Genomic DNA, 19,336 nt, shown 5'->3' with positions numbered 1-19,336 from the left:
TTGATTCCATTAAAAATAAATAAGTAACTGTGTTAATATAAATGTAAGAGCTAATCATTATGCTTATTTCAATTTTGTGCTTTCATTTCACGCCAGTATGATTTGAGAATTACTCGCCCTTCACAGGGGAAAAACAAAGATACCTACGGTAACAAAACAGATATTTAGGGAGGCTGTAGATCGCCATGCAATGAGATTATGGACACTGAATCGATCATCTTAACTTGAGCAATACGTATGCTATATTTCATACCTGAACTGTAATTTTGTAATTAAAGTTATATTATAACACATTTTCAAAATCATAAATTTTTTTGGAGCCATCTTAAAAATACAGACACGTTTCATTTTATATTTAAAAACCCCTATTCCCTTGAAATCAATATTCAATTCCTATACATCAATTTCAAAAAGAAAAAACCAAAATAACGAATACCTCAGTCAATTTACTTAAAATGATATCCGTGTTAATCCTCATAAAAATCTAAATGAATCATTTTACCGAATGTTTACAAAATTATTTGTTTATGTAGCTCATTGTTCTAAGATAATTTGACATCTACTGCAGCCAGTCAGCCACAGCCATCTGAGTTCCTGGAATTGAAGAAGGTTGAAAATTTTCAATCAGCCTACTATGATAATGAGTTGACTATTGTGTCTATAGTTCTAAAACATTATTTACGTTTTCAACACATAACATATTATTATTTTTAGTGCGTCTCTTACTTTCGGTCTATTCTGTGCTGATAGATACTTCTAACAAGACTCGCATGTTTTCATCACTTATATTTTATAACAATTAATACATTTTAAGACTATAAGCAATAAAACTAGCAGAAATGCATTTTTGCATACATTAAAGGCCTGCGCTGGCCTAATTTATAAAACATGGTGAGATAGAGAATAAAGTTGGTATAGAATTGGTTTTTTGCTATTTTATACTTGATATGTTAAAACTTATTTCCTTATAGCATAACAAAATTTTTAAACATTTAATTAACAAAACACATTTTTCCAATTTCCTTCTTCAATAGGTACCTAATAAATAGCTTGAAAATAAATCAACGAAATCCCTTTATTCGTTGTAATTTAGGGCCTACAACTAACATAATAGCACATAAACATCGAAATTCTATTATAGTATAAACAATGCGTTTCGAAGGCCAACCTGTGGAACTTCGAGTTGAAATTTCCTCAATAATTAGTAGATTTATACCAAAATATTGGAATATGTATCGTTCAGGAACAGGAGTTATTACGAAGATATTGCATTTTATCAAACCAGCAACACGCTATCGACATACCAGACTATATTAAAGGAATTCCGAGTTGAAACTTATACAATAGTTGCTACTTAAATTAGTATGAATTTGTACCAAAGTATTGGAATTAAGTACCCTTCAGAAACAAAAGGTTATATAGTATATTCAATTCTCTCGGTGCATGTCGGTGGCCCAGCACAATTTCGAGTTGAAACTTAAGCAATTATTAGTACCTAACTTGTACAAATTTGTACCAAGATATTAGAATTAGTCCCTTTTAGAAACAGCAGTTATAATATATTCAATTTTTCCGGGCCAGTTACTAAATTATATGCAATAATTGTATATAAAAGAAAATAAAATCTGTTTATATTATTATTATATATATTCTACGACAATTATTATTCGAACACACGATGGAATTTCAGTAGAATACTACAGCCGGGCTCGATGCTCCAGGCAGTAGGTAGGATATAGAACGAGAGAGGCCAAGCTTGTTATCAGTGGACTGCCAGAGATAAGCGGTAGACGCGCGTGGGTGACGCCAGGGCCGGATACTGCCAGTGTTATCTTCGAGGAAGTTGTTATCATCACGTCCCACATCATAGTTTATAGATGGATCTGATCCTGATGCCACTCGGCTTATGTGGATGAGTTTAACTCGTCTTTCACCGGAATAATCTAGATTAATGCTCAGGGTGTACAGTACGAGTACTGAATTAAATCAATTAATTGAGTAGCCTATCTTTAATTCCTATACTAGCTTTACGTCTACCTGACGCATTTATTTTAAAACAATTTAGAGTTGAATAAGAAATCTAACTCATATTAATCCAATTACTCGAATAACTAAGTTTTACAATGCAAATTAGTTCTCGGTTTCTAGACAACTACATATGGTTATATATACGATTTCAAACTAAACCAATGGCTTTCCCTCTCCCTGAAATCTAAAACATCAAGTTGTATCTATTGATTGTGCGGTTTGAACAGCAATCAGTACCTGTGCTGTTTTTAGGTTAATGACCTAATGTTTCGTAATTTCTTGTATATTCTATGATCCGTTAAGCGTACAGGGGATTTGGATATAACTATGTTTATCTATGCAAAGAAAGCCCTCAAACGCTTTATTGACTTTAATCAAGTAGGCCTAACTCGATTAAGTAATCCTTTATTGGATGTTACATAATTTCTTCTACGACTAAGTTTGTGTTCGTGAGAGTAAAATCTGAACAGGTAGTAACAGCTGTAGTGAAGATTATGATCTCTTGTCGACACGCGGTTACTATAGGCGTGTGGCTCCTGAAGTAGGCACGGCCCTGTCCCAGACACTCCCGGTTGCGGGCGGGAAGGTTATTACCACTACTATTACCGTACCCCTGGTCCTGCCCCGCTCGGCAAATTACTGCTTGTAATAACTCTCGACAAAAACTGGGAACTGGGCGACTGACTGACCTACGTCCCCAGCTATCCTCTTGTGCATACTGGACAACGTGGTCAGACCCAAAACGATACGGAATTAGGTTTATGTTGCTTGTGCTGGTAAATATTTAATTAAACTCAAACTTAATAAAGACATCTCTGAAGCCCTTTTAAGCTTACATAGAAAATAAAATGTTAATACACAGTATTTGGTTAACACATGTATTATGTAGTTGAAGAGTAAAGGTAACCGATAATTCATCATCATCCAGTAGCCGATTACGATGCTACTGTAGTGTAACAATGTAATGAAACGTTTATTTCAGTGATTTGATTAATTAATTTTAATATGCATTCGGCAGCATTAGATTGTTTCTCTACGAAAATATTCAGGTAAACAATTTTAGATTGAACTCGACGCGATCCTCGCAATTATTGTAGATTATAGTTAGTAGTCATAAATAGAATTATGACCTAATAACAAAAGTGTGATAAATTACTAGGATACACAATTCCAAGATGTAAATAATGATGCTACGATTTCAGTTGTTATTGTTTATAGCGATGTATCGCTGGAAATTGAACTCTGAAGATCAGGAATCTAGGTTTGTGGTGCAAACTTTTGATAGCACTAAATTTTATGTACATTCGTCAAAACTAGACAGAAAGAAACAGTGTCTCAAAGTGAAAGTTATAACAACATTTACAAACAACACGTGGAACAAAATAGTGAATGACGAAGGTTCGTATGATCTCAGTTGAACAGTTTTAGAAGTGAACTAGCTAGAACAGAATTGTGTGAGAAGGAGGAGGAGGCAAAAACTGCAGGAGTGTCTACCAGCCATGTGCAGGCCACATGTGGTATCGCCTCTGGGTCACATTATGTGCTGCTTGTGCTTTGTGTGCGTGACGAGAGGTTCACGTCTTCACATCTGCTGCTAATATCTCCATTGTACAGCAGCGGACCTAATTAACAAAAATGTAGCATGTAGCAAAGGCTTTAAATAGAATCTGTGAAACTCGAATAGAATAATTTTTAATCATGGTTTAATGAACCGTTGAATTTTTTAGATTACCATACAGTCCTACAGAGACGTGTGTTTGAAGAGATCGATCACACCCGGTCTTCAGCTGTGTGAAGCCCATTAAAAAAAAATACATTTAAACATATTCCAATAGTTTGTTTAGAGTTAATATAGGTTTGTTTAGCTATTTTCAGCGTTTGTTTGGCATTCATAAGTGAAATATTCAAAATGGGAGCCGCTAGCTTCACACCAGCGGCACCCATTAAACGAAATACGCCAAAAACTAGTGGAATCATATGTCTAGGTTTGTTTAGCTATTTTCAGCGTTTGTTTGGCATTCATAAGTGAAATATTCAAGTGGGAGCCGCTAGCTTCACACCAGCGGCACCCATTAAACGAAATACGCCAAAAACTAGTGGAATCATATGTCTAGGTTTGTTTAGCTATTTTCAGCGTTTGTTTGGCAATCATAAGTGAAATATTCAAAGTGGGAGCCGCTAGCTTCACACCAGCGGCACCTATTTAACAAAATACGCCAAAAACTAGTGGAATCATATGTCTAGGTTTGTTTAGCTATTTTCAGCGTTTGTTTGGCATTCATAAGTGAAATATTCAAGTGGGAGCCGCTAGCTTCACACCAGCGGCACCCATTAAACGAAATACGCCAAAAACTAGTGGAATCATATGTCTAGGTTTGTTTAGCTATTTTCAGCGTTTGTTTGGCATTCATAAGTGAAATATTCAAAGTGGGAGCCGCTAGCTTCACACCAGCGGCACCTATTTAACAAAATACGCCAAAAACTAGTGGAATCATATGTCTAGGTTTGTTTAGCTATTTTCAGCGTTTGTTTGGCATTCATAAGTGAAATATTCAAGTGGGAGCCGCTAGCTTCACACTAGCGGCACCCATTAAACGAAATACGCCAAAAACTAGTGGAATCATATGTTTAGGTTTGTTTAGCTATTTTCAGCGTTTTTTTTTGGCATTAGTGTGTGATATATTCAATAAACAAAGTAGGCGCCAAAGTAGATCGCTAGTGTTACTTGGTCTGCTAGAGAGCGCGGTATCCTTAAAATATTATAAAACCAAATTATATATTTACCTTTTGTTTAGCCACACATTTCGTTTGTTTGGTTTTGGCTGATTCAAGAGCTTCCTTCCAATACATTAGTTTTGGTTTAAGGAGTAATTAATTACACGTTGTTTGTCTCCATCATACATTTTATGAATATTTCATAATATTACTATACATCATATGATGTTCAATATTAAAAATAGAACTAAGGAACTTAAATAATGAATCATATCATACTGTAGCTTAATAAATTATACAAATTAATGGAACATTCATAACATTAAGTTAATCAGACAACTGTTTTAAAAACGATTCTACGTTATTAAGTTATCAATCATATATTTTGTAATGTCCAATTTAATAAAGAGGAGTACAACAGTTAAAAAAGGTTCAAAATTCACGCCTTATTGTTAAAAAATGATAGTTTTGAAAATGTAATACATTTACTAAGATACATGATACCAATATTAAGGAATAAATCTGTTTTTTTTTTTTAACTATAACATATTTCTACCCTAGGCCTATCAAAATATAACATCTTAAAATGTAAAACATTTTAGTCCCGGGCTATAATTTTATAAAACATATTGTTAAACGTTTGGCAGTAAAATTAGGATTGCATGATGAATGTTTTTACAGATAAATCCTTAAATAAGTAGTGATCTAGTATTCGTAATCTTAAAAAAATAAACACGAGACAAAACAAACAGTACTCTATACTTATATAAGCTTTCAATATAAAGAATAAAAACTAAAGAAATGGTCATCTGTTTTATTTGTTTCATCTGTTAAAGGAAGAAGCATCTCTTTTTGAGGCAGTTTTAGTTTTCTGAATACCGTCGACTCGGAGAACTTCAACTTTCAAATCGGAATAGTCACGACCATTTTGCTTAGACTACCTCTTTATATCAGTGGAATCCCTCGCAGGACAAAACAGTAAGATGGCATCCTAACTGAACGGCCCCTCTCAGGGGCGGTCTTACTTTCAAGGCCGTACGGGTAGTGGCGACCCCCGAGGTACCCTAGCTAATGCTCCAGATCCCTTCTCTTCTTGTTCTGGAGGCCTATGGCTGGCACACTTCTCTATGTGTCAGCCTATCTCCTCTTCTTCACCTCTCTTCTATCTGAGGTAAAGTTCCTCAACTCTTCGATCTAGTTTTCCCTTTCATTTCTCCCACTAGGGGCCAAGCCACGGGCGTGGAACAACCGCGTAGGCCAGGGCTGAATGGGCTGTGGCAAACCAGTCTATACTATGCGGACTCTGGACAAACCGGCGACCCTCCCAGTTTAAAAGCAGCTTACCCAGGCATGCGGGGCTCTGTCTGGGCGGACCTCCATTCCCTAGCTTCTCGTGGGAACAACATGGAAAGAAACAACACACAAAAACACAAAAACAACAAACCCAACTTGAAACAGCTCCTGAAGCTGTTTCTAAACCTACCTCTTCCTGCTGAGGTAGCTCCTGAAGCTACCTCGCCCCCCCCCCCCACATACCCACCCACCTGGGCAACACAACTCAAGAGGTTGTTATGCCAACATCCCTACCTTCTCCTCAACAAAGTGCCTTAGGAACACAGGAGGTTCCATTGCACACTGAAGCTCCCATACATGGCAAGGCTTTATCTGAGGGAAGGGCCAGTACAAAGCGCTGAGGAAGTAAAATCCCTTCAAGATATAGAAGATCAGCTCCTCAACAGCGCAAGCACTCCATGTGTCTACAGGTACGCTGGATTGATGCCACAGAGCAACTCTCGGCAACCTCAGAATGAAGAGGCCCAATCTCACCACTGCTCAAAGAAGAGAAGCACTAAAGGCTAAACTTCTTGAAAAGGGTGAAGCTTTTGACCCTTCCAAGTGGAGGATGGGGGAAAAAGAAGAAGAAAAAGAATCCCGAACGGCAGGAGGTCTCAACTCCGGGCCCAACTCTGCGGGTACCAAGGCGGGGGTGGGGTCGGCCAAACGCCCCAGAGGCACCTTGGTCACCCCCGCCCTCGCTGAGGGACCCGCAAAGAAGGCTAGGAGGAAAAACCCAAAAGCCCGAAGCCCACGATCCCGAGGCCTCTGGTAGCACACCCAAGGCTACCTACAGAGAGGTCGCAGCGATTAAAATGGCCATAGCCCTCGAAGGCTACCCGGAAGCGAAAGCTTAGTGCAGAGCAAGGAGAAGCCATCGAGGACGCAATTATGGAAGAAAATCCAACCCTGGAGGATGGTTCCGTTCCATTCGTTTGCGGGCACCTACCTAGAGAAAGGTGTTTTAATTGCTTCTGCATCAACGAACACACCAAACGTTGGCTGGAAGAAGTTATCCAAAGAATAAAACTCTCTGGGAGATGATATCTCTCTGAGAGTGGGTCTGCGTAAGGACATCTTGAGGTCCACCAGGGTGTTTTTCAGAGCTCACCCGAAGCTTCTTGAAGAAGACACCTGAAAAGGTACTTGAGATGTTCAATAAGCAGAACCCCAACCTGAATGTAAACGAGTGGAAAATCCTTCCATCCAAGCCAGACCCGAAAGGTTACGGATTTTCGTCTGCTTCCTGGACGAGGTCTGCTTACAAGGCTTGTGAAGGAGCTTCCAACTGTAGAGCCAACTTAGGACTCTGGCAGGTCTCAATTGTCTCCTCGGACAGTCAAGGACAATGCCACGAGTTCTACAAATTCAACTCCAGCACAGTAGGGCTGCCTCGGCAGCCTTCTGCCAGTTCTTCCTCCAGGAGGGATTTGATCTGGCACTGATTCAAGAACCATGGCTTCACCAAGGGAGAGTGGCGGGCCTAAATGAAACCAAAGGTAAGTTAAATTTACTGTACCTCTCTAAGGAATGTCAGAACCTGCATCCTGTTGAGGAGAGGCTTGGATTTTTCTAACCCTCAACGAATTCTGCTCCAGAGATCTCACTGTGGGCACACTGACCTGGAAGAATGGAGGTATAGTGCAGAAGCACAATTGTAGGTCCGTTATACTTGCCATATGATGCCAGGGGAACTCCCTCCATCAAGAGACCTAGAGCTCCTGGTGGAAGAAGCACAAGCCAGACGTCAACAACTTCTTCTAGGTTGTGACGCCAACGCCCATTCACTCTGCTGGATGGGGGCAGCACCAACACTAAACCCTAGGAGGTGAGGCACTTTTACAATTTCTTCTACTAGTAGGGAACCTATTTATATGTAATAAAAGGTAAACCGCCCTACGTTCGCAACACGAATTAGACAAGAAGTTATTGACATAACAATCTGCACACAAGGAATACTTGGAATGGTTGATAAGTGGCACGTAAGCGAAGAGGCCTCATTATCGGATCACAGGTATATCCTCTTTAACTTGCAAGATGAGGCTGCAGAGGTCCTTCTATCGTAATCCCAGGAGGACTGACTGGTTGGGATATATAAGTCTGACCTTCAGTCACAGTTGGGATCGGTAGGCGGGAAGGGTGCGATGCTTCCACAGACATAGATCAGATAGCTTCTGACCTTGCAGAATGCTATAATCAATAGCTTCCATGACAATTGCCCATTGCGACGGGGGAAGAGTCGAAACCAAATAGTAAGTGGTGGACTGCAGACCCTCCGCTCGCAAAAGGGCTAATGTCAGGAAGCTGTTACAATCAATGCAAAAGGAGGCCGTTATCTGGGAGTCCTATCATAGAGCTCTAACAGAAATACAGCCTAGCAATTAAAAAAGCAAAAACAAAGTTCCTGGAGGCAGTTTTTTTTTTTTTTACACAGAAGGTAAATGAGTTAAAGGCGCGGCAGCTAGACTGCAACGCTTGCTAGCCTCAAGTCCAACCGGTCACCTTGGGATCTTTAAGGTCCCAGGGGAGGTCAACACACTTCCGGGTCTAGTGATTAGCCTCAAAACTTCTCCTTGAGGGGACTCACTTCCCTGATTGTATCTTTGAGAATGACGACACTGGACGTCTGGTAATCACGAGGCAGGCTCACGGCCAAGAGCTTGTCGTGGTAGCTGGGCCATTGCCAGAAGGATTGTCACTCTCTCTAAAGCCAAATGGGCAATTTCTAAATTTGCCCCTTTCAAATATCTGCAGGTGTGAGGGGATGGAATCTTTCCGGCCCTGCTTCAACAAGGGCCGGAGAATCTCCTTACCCTTTTATGTGAACTATTCAGGGCGAGCCTAGCCTTATGGGTACATACCACAAGTCTGGCGTTCTCAACAGGGTGGTCTTCATCCCTAAAAAAGGGGGGGAGAGCGGGACTACTCTGTCCCTAAATCTTTTCGTCCCATCAGTTTTATCTTCATTTCTACTGAAAAACATTAGAAAGACTGGTGGAGAGGCACCTGAGAAAGGGAGTTCTCTCAGACACTCCCTTCATCGCAACCAACACGCATACCAGCAAGGCAAATCCTGTGAAATCAGCACTGCACCAATTAGTCAGTAGGATTGAGGATAGCCTGTCCCGCCAAGGAATTGGCATTGTGCACCTTCATAGACATTGAAGGAGCTTTCGAACAATGCCAAAATTCACTTGCAATGGTAAGTGGAGCACAGCGACGTGGCCTCGAGGCCAGCTCTGTGCCGGTGGCTTAGGGCCATGCTGTGCTCCAGAGGATCAGGGCCGATCTCAATGAAGTATCGCTTGTGATCGCACCCACAAGGGGATGTCCTCAAGGAGGCATCCTGTCACCTCTACTGTGGAATCTAGTAGTAGATGGTCTACTTGAGGACCTTACTAACAACGGAATCTATGTCCAAGGATATGCAGACGACATAGTCCTTATGGTACAGGGAAAATACACAAATGTTGTTGTTGATATCATGAATACCAAACCTTCAACATGTACACAACTGGTGTGTCAGGGAGAGAGGGGACTGAAAGTAAATCCCTCTAAGACAGTAGTTGTACCATTCACTAGAAAAAAGAACCTAGAGTCTCTTTCTAGGCTGAAACTCGCATCCACTCAGCTGGAGTGGTCAAAGACAGTCAAATATTTAGGACTGACTCTAGACCATAAGCGTACGTGGAATGATCATCTTAATAATATCCTGCACAAAGCAAAAGTGGGCGCTCATGACGTCCAGGAGACTTGCAGGAATCTCATGGGGCGTAAAACCCCATATAGCACTATGGCTTTACAAAGCAGTTGTAAGGCCTCAAATCACTTATGGTTCATTAGTCTGGTGGACAAAGGTGAATCAGGTAACTGCCAAAAGCCAAGCTTGGAAAGCTTACAAAAGGCTTGGCACAATTCTTTTGTAAACCCGGAGCATTCATTCAGGAGCAGTCCCTCAAGCGGACCCTCGAGGTGGCTTTAGGACTTCTACCTCTTGATGTTCATATAAAAGCTGAAGCGGCGTTAAGTCAGCTTATCGGCTGATGGTTGCTGGCTTGTGGAGGAATGGCGCGTTCTAACGCGAGCCATGGCGCCATCACTGAAGCTGTAAACCAATGCGCTATATTCTCGAAATGGTCTCCGACACAATGAGAACGGACAGTTCGTATTCAATAAGCCATTCTCTGTTGACTTCTACTCCAGAGATGAGTGGAAATCGCAAGATAAACATCCCCAACAATAAGGAAAGAGCTTTGTCTGGTACACGGATGGCTCGCTTATTAAGGGGGTTTAGAACTGGATATGGAGTGTTTAGTCAATCCCCTAGAACTGCCCTTAGCGGCAGTTTGGGTCGGAACTGCTCCATATTTCAAGCCGAAATCTATTGGTATCCTAGCCTGTGCCAACCTAGGCCTCACCAGAATGGTACCAGGAAATGAACATCTGTATAATGTCAGACAGGTCAGGCAGCTCTTAAAGCTCTTGACTCCAACAGCATTTCATCCAAGCTTGTGTGGAGGAGTGCTTTAAACACTCTCTGCAAGCTTGGATCACGCAACTGTGTGCGTCTTGGTTGGGGTACCGGGCCTCCACACAGGCATAGGTGGCAACGAATGCGCCGACAGGCTTGCCAAAAAGCGGAGCAAGCATGGCCATATACACCGGTCCAGAAACCGAGTTGTGGTATAAGCAAGTCAGCCGCTTATCAAAGTATAAACAAATTGGTCCAGGAAGGACACACCGCTTGCGGTGGCAGAGTCACCAAGGACAAGCACTCGGGCAAAAGACTGCTTGCGATTTCTAGCTCCGGATTCACCAGATGGCTGATGGGGCTGGGGAGGGATCGGGTTAAGCAAGTGATTGCCTTGATCAATGGACCACGGCCACTTCAGGAAACACCTAAACACTCTAGGTTTACGAAATGAGGACTCGGAGTGTAGGACTCTGCAAATAAGTCTGAAGAGACTGCACAAAAAACACATAATTACTGGGACTGTGAGAGACTGGGAGCAAGGAGAAGGGCTTCTTTTCGGTGATAAACAACCAGGCGACGAACCAGATGCTAGTATCGGGGAAAAGCTTCTTAGCCTAATTAAGGGCACGAAGATAGGCTTTACCCCTCTAACATCAAAGGGGCACACAATAAGCTCAGGTTTGGGACGTTGTGAGGATCTAGGAATCTCCACCCCAATATCCCAAAGGAAAAAAAAAAAAGAAAAAAAGAAGAAAAAAAAAAAAAAAAAAAAAAAAAACTGAACGGCAAGAGCGAGGCGACCAACAAGAGCAACGGACACTGCGGTAGGTGGCAACATATGTGTCCACAAATCGCGGCGCGACGTCACCAGACGAAAACTCAGGGTGTTGTGTTGGATGCCCTTTTTGTCTTTTGAATATGTCACACATTAATAACAAATAAACGCTAAAAATAGCTATCTGCTACACACATTAAACAACGGATTCAACTAGTATGGCGTATTTAGGTAAATGATTGTTCCTAGCGATCTAGCGGCACCCACTTTGTTTTTGAATATTTCACTTGAATGGCAAACAAAACATTGGAATATGTTTTAATGTATTTTTAGAAATGGATGCAGCCAGCTTCACATGGCTGTCGTCTTTGCAAGGATGCAATATTGTATGTATGCTTTTTATAACACAAACTAATTCTCCTTTCAGATTTATGCCGTACATTATTTGCCTTTCTGTCCTGGTTTGTTTACTTTACTATAAAATCGTGACCTTCCTTTTGGGATTTGTCCTGTGCGAGAAATTTTAAAATTGTAATTTTGAATGTTATGTTCATATAATTCGTGCATCTTTGGCATTGTGGGCAAGTTATAGACAAACTATGTTCTGGGTACCTGAGATATTAGTTTTTGGGTTTCTTTTGAAAACCGTTTACAAACGAAAACTAGACACTTTGCACTATTGCATAAACCATGCCAATATCAATTTATGGAAATAATAATTCGTATTTTCCCCGCTTCATCCTCATCCAAACTAATCTTCGACTTATTTTAGAATGCCAGAATTTTCAATTAATTTAGTGGTACATTACCGGGTTCAAATAAAATGTTATTTTCTGATATGTCTTACTTTTTAAAGTACTGTGTACAAAACACCGACAACCTTGAAATAAGGTGTGAAATGGAATACTGCATGAACTAAGATAATGGAAAGAATACCATTAATAAAAGATGCCACTATTTACCCCATTAAAAATGAGCCTTCCCTTCGTAGACTAATTTATATAGAGATTGGGCTCGCGTTATATTGTAGAAATAAATGCTTCCTTTTATTCTAATTAGGAATTAATAATAGGCATCATTTGTAGAAAGAATTATGATAAACTTTTGCATAATTGTATTTCTTCTTGTGACAATTATGTAGTACATTCATGGCTTCAAGACGAGGCCACATCCGCAGTTCAAGCAACCAGGCCGGGGGGCGGATGTCAGTGCTTCGTGTTATCAGTCTAGGTTCAAGGGTCTACTGATATCTCTTGTTCTATTTAGCTAAAGATCATTCGAAAACAGAACAAACCACTATTTTATACACACTAGAACCGTTGTTTTCAACATTCTGAGTTACGAAAAAATATAGGTTTTCTGTTTAAGAACAGAAGTGGTTGTATTGTTGCAACGTTGCTAATGCTTTGAAAGCCTTCTCCGACGTTTTGACTCTGAGCGTACAGACATTCCGCTCATGTTCCATCCTCTCATTGTTTCCTCGAGAGACGTGTGTTCTATTGAATACTATTAAGTTAAAATTAACTTTATCGATTTGTTTTATATGTATTTATTATATACCTATTATGATTGTTTTCTCATGCCGATTAAAAAGTAGGTTATTTGTACCCATTGAAATTACCTTCACATACACATAGAGCAGTAGCGAATTTCAAGAGGGTAGCCTACCCATGTGGGGCGGAGGGTTCTCTGGATGTCCCGATAAAGCTGGATTGGTCGGATTTTTAGTGACGAATAAAACCTTTGCCAGAAACTAATAATGGTTCCGAATTGTACTCAAAAATTTTCTCGCGCGTTAATTACAGTTTTCCATTCTTTTAAAAAAAGTGCCTACACTTGAACCATTAGATTGATTTAATTAGCAAAAACTTTCAAACCCAGATAATGGAAAATTCAATACGATAAAATAAAAGCAAGCTGATTAAAGTGAATGGTATACTTTTGAACTTGTTTTCTCTCGTTCAGAACTACTAAAACTAGCAGAATATTACTTTATTAAACCCAGCCATGATGCAAATGTTGTAAAGATGCTTTCTACGGTGAGCTGACAATGGGCCGAAGAGAGCATCAGGTTGAAACTGTCAGCAGTAACTTCTATTACTATGCTTCCTTGTGAAAGGTTTTGAATGAGCACGTCTTTATACTTTTTTTACAAAATTATAACTTGTTGCATATAACCGTTGAAAAATGAAATAACTAAATTTATTCAAGTTATTATTAGGTTTCACAAAATCGCCATACTACAGATTAGCATTAATTAATTTGTTTTATTGCTTGTTGGTAAAGTGTTCCAATAATTATGCCCGTAATCAGACCGGGTTTTGCAGACAATTTGACCGGAGCCCGGCCCTCAGGGGGCTTCGAGCCAACTTCGCCACACGTCTACGGGGTGACAGGGGCGCAGTAGCAGAACATAACGGGGCCCGGCCGAATATTTCTTCCGTAGGCCGCCAAAGCTGTGTACGGCCCTGCCAATAATGTATCTTATACTTTAAACTTTAACTGAGTTTTATGTATATAACTTTGTGAAATTCAATATAAATTAAGTTACATTAGGCTACAAAAATATTTATGTAGACTGGAATAATTGTTATTTGCTAGAAAAATATAGTAAATTTTTAAACATTGTACATATCGTCTAAATCATTTTAATGAGGTATATATTTTTACAAAAGTTATAAGTTGTATCCCAGGTTTTTAAGAATGTATCCGACATAAAAATTGAGCTTTATACATTAATTAAAAGAGGTCCAGGGGATCCCCGAACCCTATACCTTGGGCGTATGTCAGGCCCCCGACACTTTTGTGTTCCCATTTCAGTCAGCAAACATGTGGCAACAAACCATATAACTTTAAACCCAATACTTGATTTAGAAGACATAAAAAATAAAGTAAAATAAAACTCGTGTTTAGACCATTGAGGACATACAATGTTGAGATCCGTTGAGCCACGTTCATTCATGGACGTATCCAGGATTTGAATTTGGGAGTCTCATATTTTACGGGAGGGAGGGTAGATCGACCTCATATTTAAAAAATATTATGTATAAAATATATAGAATAAATGGAAAATGTGAACCAAAATTTCTAGAAACGGATGACACGTTTTACTTACACATAAAAGCTTCTTTTTATTATATGTTCGCCATTTCCTTATAGTAACGTAAATGAAGCTATATGCCCTTATCTACTGTTTCAGTGGACATTGTGAAATAACTCATTTAATAACTAGCTTATATAAGTGACAGTCCTGCTTGGTGATAGCTCCTAATTGAGTTCTAGAAGTTAAATTTACTAAATTACTAAAATCTCAGTATCAAATATATAGCAGAGGAAGCTCCCAGATTCTTCTCTCTGCTAGAGCTACACACCCCTGGCTCCAGGAGGGTTGTCTTTCCTGAAATTGATCGTGAACGCGCTTGTAACGTAAGGCTGATTTAATGGCAGCCGTCCTCTTAACAGGTCTTCTAGGACAACTTTAGTATCCATTTAGTAACTTTAGAACCATTTTGTCTCAAAGACGTGAGAAGTGCGTGGTGAGGCTAAAATCCAACGTCATACAATTCAGTTCATTGTACTTCTAAAGAATACAATGAAAGTTTAGAAATTATTTCTTCCTTACACTGTTCTTTCACTCATAATCTCAATGTTGTCAAAACTAATACCAGTACTGTATAATTACTCAATAACTTATGTAATATTTAACGAAAACTGTTCAAAATGAAGTAATCCTATTAATTTACTATTGTATTTTTACCAAGCCTACAAAAGAAGAACGATTGCCTTCAAGCTCAAGTAATATTGAAATGTAAAGTCAATAAATGTAGTGCTAAACTACTGAACACTATAGTAATCTATGTGAAATAATTGATTTTGTTCAAAGCTAAGATAATAAGAGTAAAGTCTAAGATGACAGAATTGTTAGCTTCCACTATGTACATGATCTACGCACATGTTTGATTCTGTGGTTTGTAGTGCGATGTCTTAAATGGTTTTCTTAAGACAACGGAGCAACATATATAAAATGCTACTCTCTGTCTTGACCTCTTTGGGGAGAGGGTCCGAGAATACTTTGCTAGAGCCGCTGACATAATGCTACGTTATGGGAAGTTGAATGATGTACGTCATGTCCAAAAATATAAATACGTGTACGAGAAATTGATGTTATGTTGGTAGATTTAAGTGTGACGAACGACGATCAGTTTTTGATGTCACAAGAAAACAATGTAGGCCTATGTAGGGGTGGTCGGAGACAGAACGGAGTGCTAAGGAGTAGTGTTATCAGATTAGAGCAGCAGCGTCAGCATTCCTCGGCGACTACTGTGCGTCGCTGATTCGACAACACTAGTAGTAGGAGACAACCTAACTCAGCAGTCAGCACTCAGCACTGTTACTGGACCTGGCGCTACTTGTGTCAGCTAGTCTAGACTCTGGAGTACTACGTGTCTGTATAGCAAATATTGATTACGTTCTGCAACGACGTTCGAGTTATCTTGTTCTATATAATCATAGAACACCTCCTTTCAGGCTAAGAAGAGTTCAGTGTAATCTAGAACATGAAATACAATTCAAAGCGATATTTTACAATACTGTAAATTTAGCATTCGACAAAGCACGGCTATAAACTTTCACTGCCAACTATATTCAGAACTATGAATATTTCGCGAAAAATACCTAATTTCAAACCAAACTTAAAGTAATGATCGCTCTATTATCAGCAGAAAATACAATTTTTGGTCTCGAGATTTACTGTCAACGCTGGATATAAAAGAAAACATACATATTCAGTGACGAACTGTTTACAAGTTGACGTAAATGTAAGATTATCAAACACAATTTATGTGTTATTACAATACAATTAAAATGCACATAATGTAATATTGACTATTATTTTTACGACATTCGCCGTTAGGAATGTATGGTGCGTTAGCATGGGTTACGCATTTTTCGATATCACGTGACTCAAAATGAGATTGAAGTCTAGAGTGATCCTGGTTTAGGATTCCTGAACAGGAGACAGAACCGATACGTCACGGGTATCGAGGAGGCAGTGGCCAACAAAAGCTGCCAGCTGTTCGCTTCAATGGACTCACAACAAAACGGATCCCAGCTGATGTCCCTTGTCTTTTGTCCATGACCAACCTCTCTTTCACACAATGAAGCCCTAAGCTGCCAGTCTTACCTCCAACCCAGGTTTAGGCCCTCACTGTTAGCTCTAAAATGGTTTCTTAATATTTTGTGTAGCGGTACTGTTTTTCACAATTCATTTTCATTTCATTTTAAAAACTCGTGTTTATGGAGTGAAAAGCAAGAATTTTAAAATAATAAGAAAATAAAAGTATTAGTTACTGAATCTAGCTAGATTAAACGCTTAAAATTCGAATAGTTATGTTTTAATTGGCTTTCCAAGACTGGCATTTTTGTTGTCTTTCATAAATAGAACAATTTATGAATTTTTACTTCCTTTCCCGGAAGTGTAATGTAAGATGATAGGTTTACCCCTCCCCATAACTGAATTCTGGATACACTACTTATTTTGCTAGGAGACCTCCGCTTGATTACTTAATAGAATTTTTTTTAAACCAAGCAAAATGAAACTGATCAAAAGTTTCCTAAATGGACACAACTGCATAAACAAGTTATTAGCGGAAATCAATCAAGAACGCATTTAAATGGCACTTATATCTCTATACATCTATGTAGTATTTGGTGTTTTGTAACATAATCAAAGCCTAAAATGTGGATTCCTTTCATAGTGTGTGGTAATTGGTATACATTTTTTAACTATAGGCCTACTTCTAAAACAATCTGCCCTAATTTAACTTATATTGCACAAGTTCTGAAGTGCAAATGAAAACATTAAAGAGGTGTAATTTAATATTCTTCTTTGTGTATACATGTATTTAAAACATCGAAAACATTGAAATTATACGTAACGCATTTTAACACCGAAACATTTACATATCAAAAAACTAAATATTTGTAGATAACGTGTTTTATTGTAAAAAAATGTAATATTTAAAAAAAAAAATAATAAAAAATAAACATTTTAGTACAAAAATAATATGAAAGACATTTGAGGAGATGAGTAAGTTGACTGAAAATAGATCAATTGTGCGCCCCTCGCTCGCGATTAAATTGTTAGTCTAGACCTCGCGGTCGACCATCCTCTCTTCTAGAGCACAACAAACTAGTCACGTGCTCAGATAGGCTACAAACGGTTCATCCTCTGGCTCACATAAACTGTACGAGTTTAAAATATGAGGCATCTTCCACACCAGTCACACCCCAGTGATAAATTTCAACTGTAAACCGGAAGTTAAGACTTTGGTAGGTGAAGATTGATCTGATTTAAGCTCACATAAAAACTTCATAAATATGAAGGTGAAATTAGTACGCTATTAATGATATCCTAGCATATAACATAACTCGTCTTCAATGTCTTAGAACTTGTACTAGGCGCGATGATTGTGCATGATGTCATCGTTGTATACGGCAGAGCTATAAATTGTTTTAGTTGACAGGTCTTTAGGGCCGTCTTAACTCTTGACTAATCATCTCGAAGTAATCAAGAGTTTAGTGGGGTCAAGAAAAAGCCTCGCTTGTGATGCACAAACATAAATCAACGTATCACCACTTTAGTCTTACACCACTCCACAAATCTTCAAATCCAAGTACCCTACATTAATTTGAGAGGTAAGTAAGAAATGTGCAGTGATAATGATAGACGTTGATTTTAATTCAAAAGATATATTTTATTTTATTTCAAAGAACATAAGAAAAATGTCCTTTTTTAAGACATACTAAGATCTGTTTTACACTTCACGTATCATAACGTTTACCAAACAAAAACATTACATAGTAAAACATTCACTTAACAAATTTTAGATACCTATTTCAATGATTTGATATACATCAAAATAGAAAAACCCATTTTATTATATAATAATTGTTATTATATTGAAGGATAGTATAAACATTAGTGAAAGCTATTATTTAAAAATCAATATTATAAAATGTATTTTAAAGTTGATTAAAACACAACTCATTTTAAACAAAACAAGTTATAGAATAATAAATTATGAATTAATATAATTTTCGGTAGTTACTGGAAACTTAATTTTTTATTGGAAAACGTCTTTAACCCCAGATCAACTTATGAATCGTTGAAAGGTAACTTTAAATGTGAAAGCGAAACCGGAAGTTAGACAGGAAAGCCTGAAGAGGCTCGAAAAGGGGAGTTTAAATGCCTGAGGTCGGAAACGGCGTTTAAGCAATCGTGCTTTAAGGTTTGCTCTACTCGTATGTGGGTCTGTGGCATCGTAGTAATGTAACGGCTTGGTGAATTCAATACAATCCCATTTATATGTTTTCATGTAAGACCAATGTTTTGAAATCACATTAGATATTGGATTTTATAAGGCTCATTTCGATTTTGATATTACAAGCATAATAATGTGTATGTTCAGCAGATATGCTAACCAAGACTTCGGGAGTATCTGCCAATATTCACTTTGGTTTAGATAAAAAATGTATAGCGTTTTCGGGGCTCGTTCATCCGCCGTGGCTTCAACAGAGTCGTCTTTGTGCTCCCTTACATCGATGATTAGAGCTGTCTAAACAACCCCGAGACAGTGATGGTCGTTATGAGAAGTCCTCACTCATCTATGGTCCCTATCTTGTCCCTCTGCACCATGTAGAGAAGGCCGTGAATCGTTTCATAAGGGATATCATTAGACCAGTGGGCTCCATTAGAGGTGTAAATTGTAAACCCATTTGTTCCATTAGGGATACCTCCGGAAATTCTTACTTCGACAGCATTTGTTATATTATTTTGAGTGTAAGGAGTAACTGAGAAACACAGATGTCCAGCGGCTATGTTTTAGTGTTACTATTGCCCTAACAACAAAATTGACCGGTGGGGCCAACTACAATTAAAGTGTTACTTATTAGAGAGCACTTTTAAAGTAGCGAGAATATAGGTATAACTTTTTATGGCGTTCCCACGA

General features: G+C 38.8%; 1 protein-coding gene across 1 annotated transcript in view; it reads right to left on the bottom strand.

Moving 5' to 3' along the window:
* LOC124359818 (laminin subunit alpha) overlaps positions 1-19,336 on the bottom strand; it is a 139,550-nt gene that overhangs the window by 115,869 nt on the left and 4,345 nt on the right. The window lies entirely within an intron of this gene.

This window comes from Homalodisca vitripennis, chromosome 1, assembly GCF_021130785.1.
Source record: "Homalodisca vitripennis isolate AUS2020 chromosome 1, UT_GWSS_2.1, whole genome shotgun sequence".
In the NCBI taxonomy this organism is placed as follows: Eukaryota; Metazoa; Arthropoda; class Insecta; order Hemiptera; family Cicadellidae; genus Homalodisca; species Homalodisca vitripennis.
The sequence above is the reverse complement of the archived record's forward strand: the minus strand, read 5'-3'. Positions and strand labels throughout refer to the sequence as shown.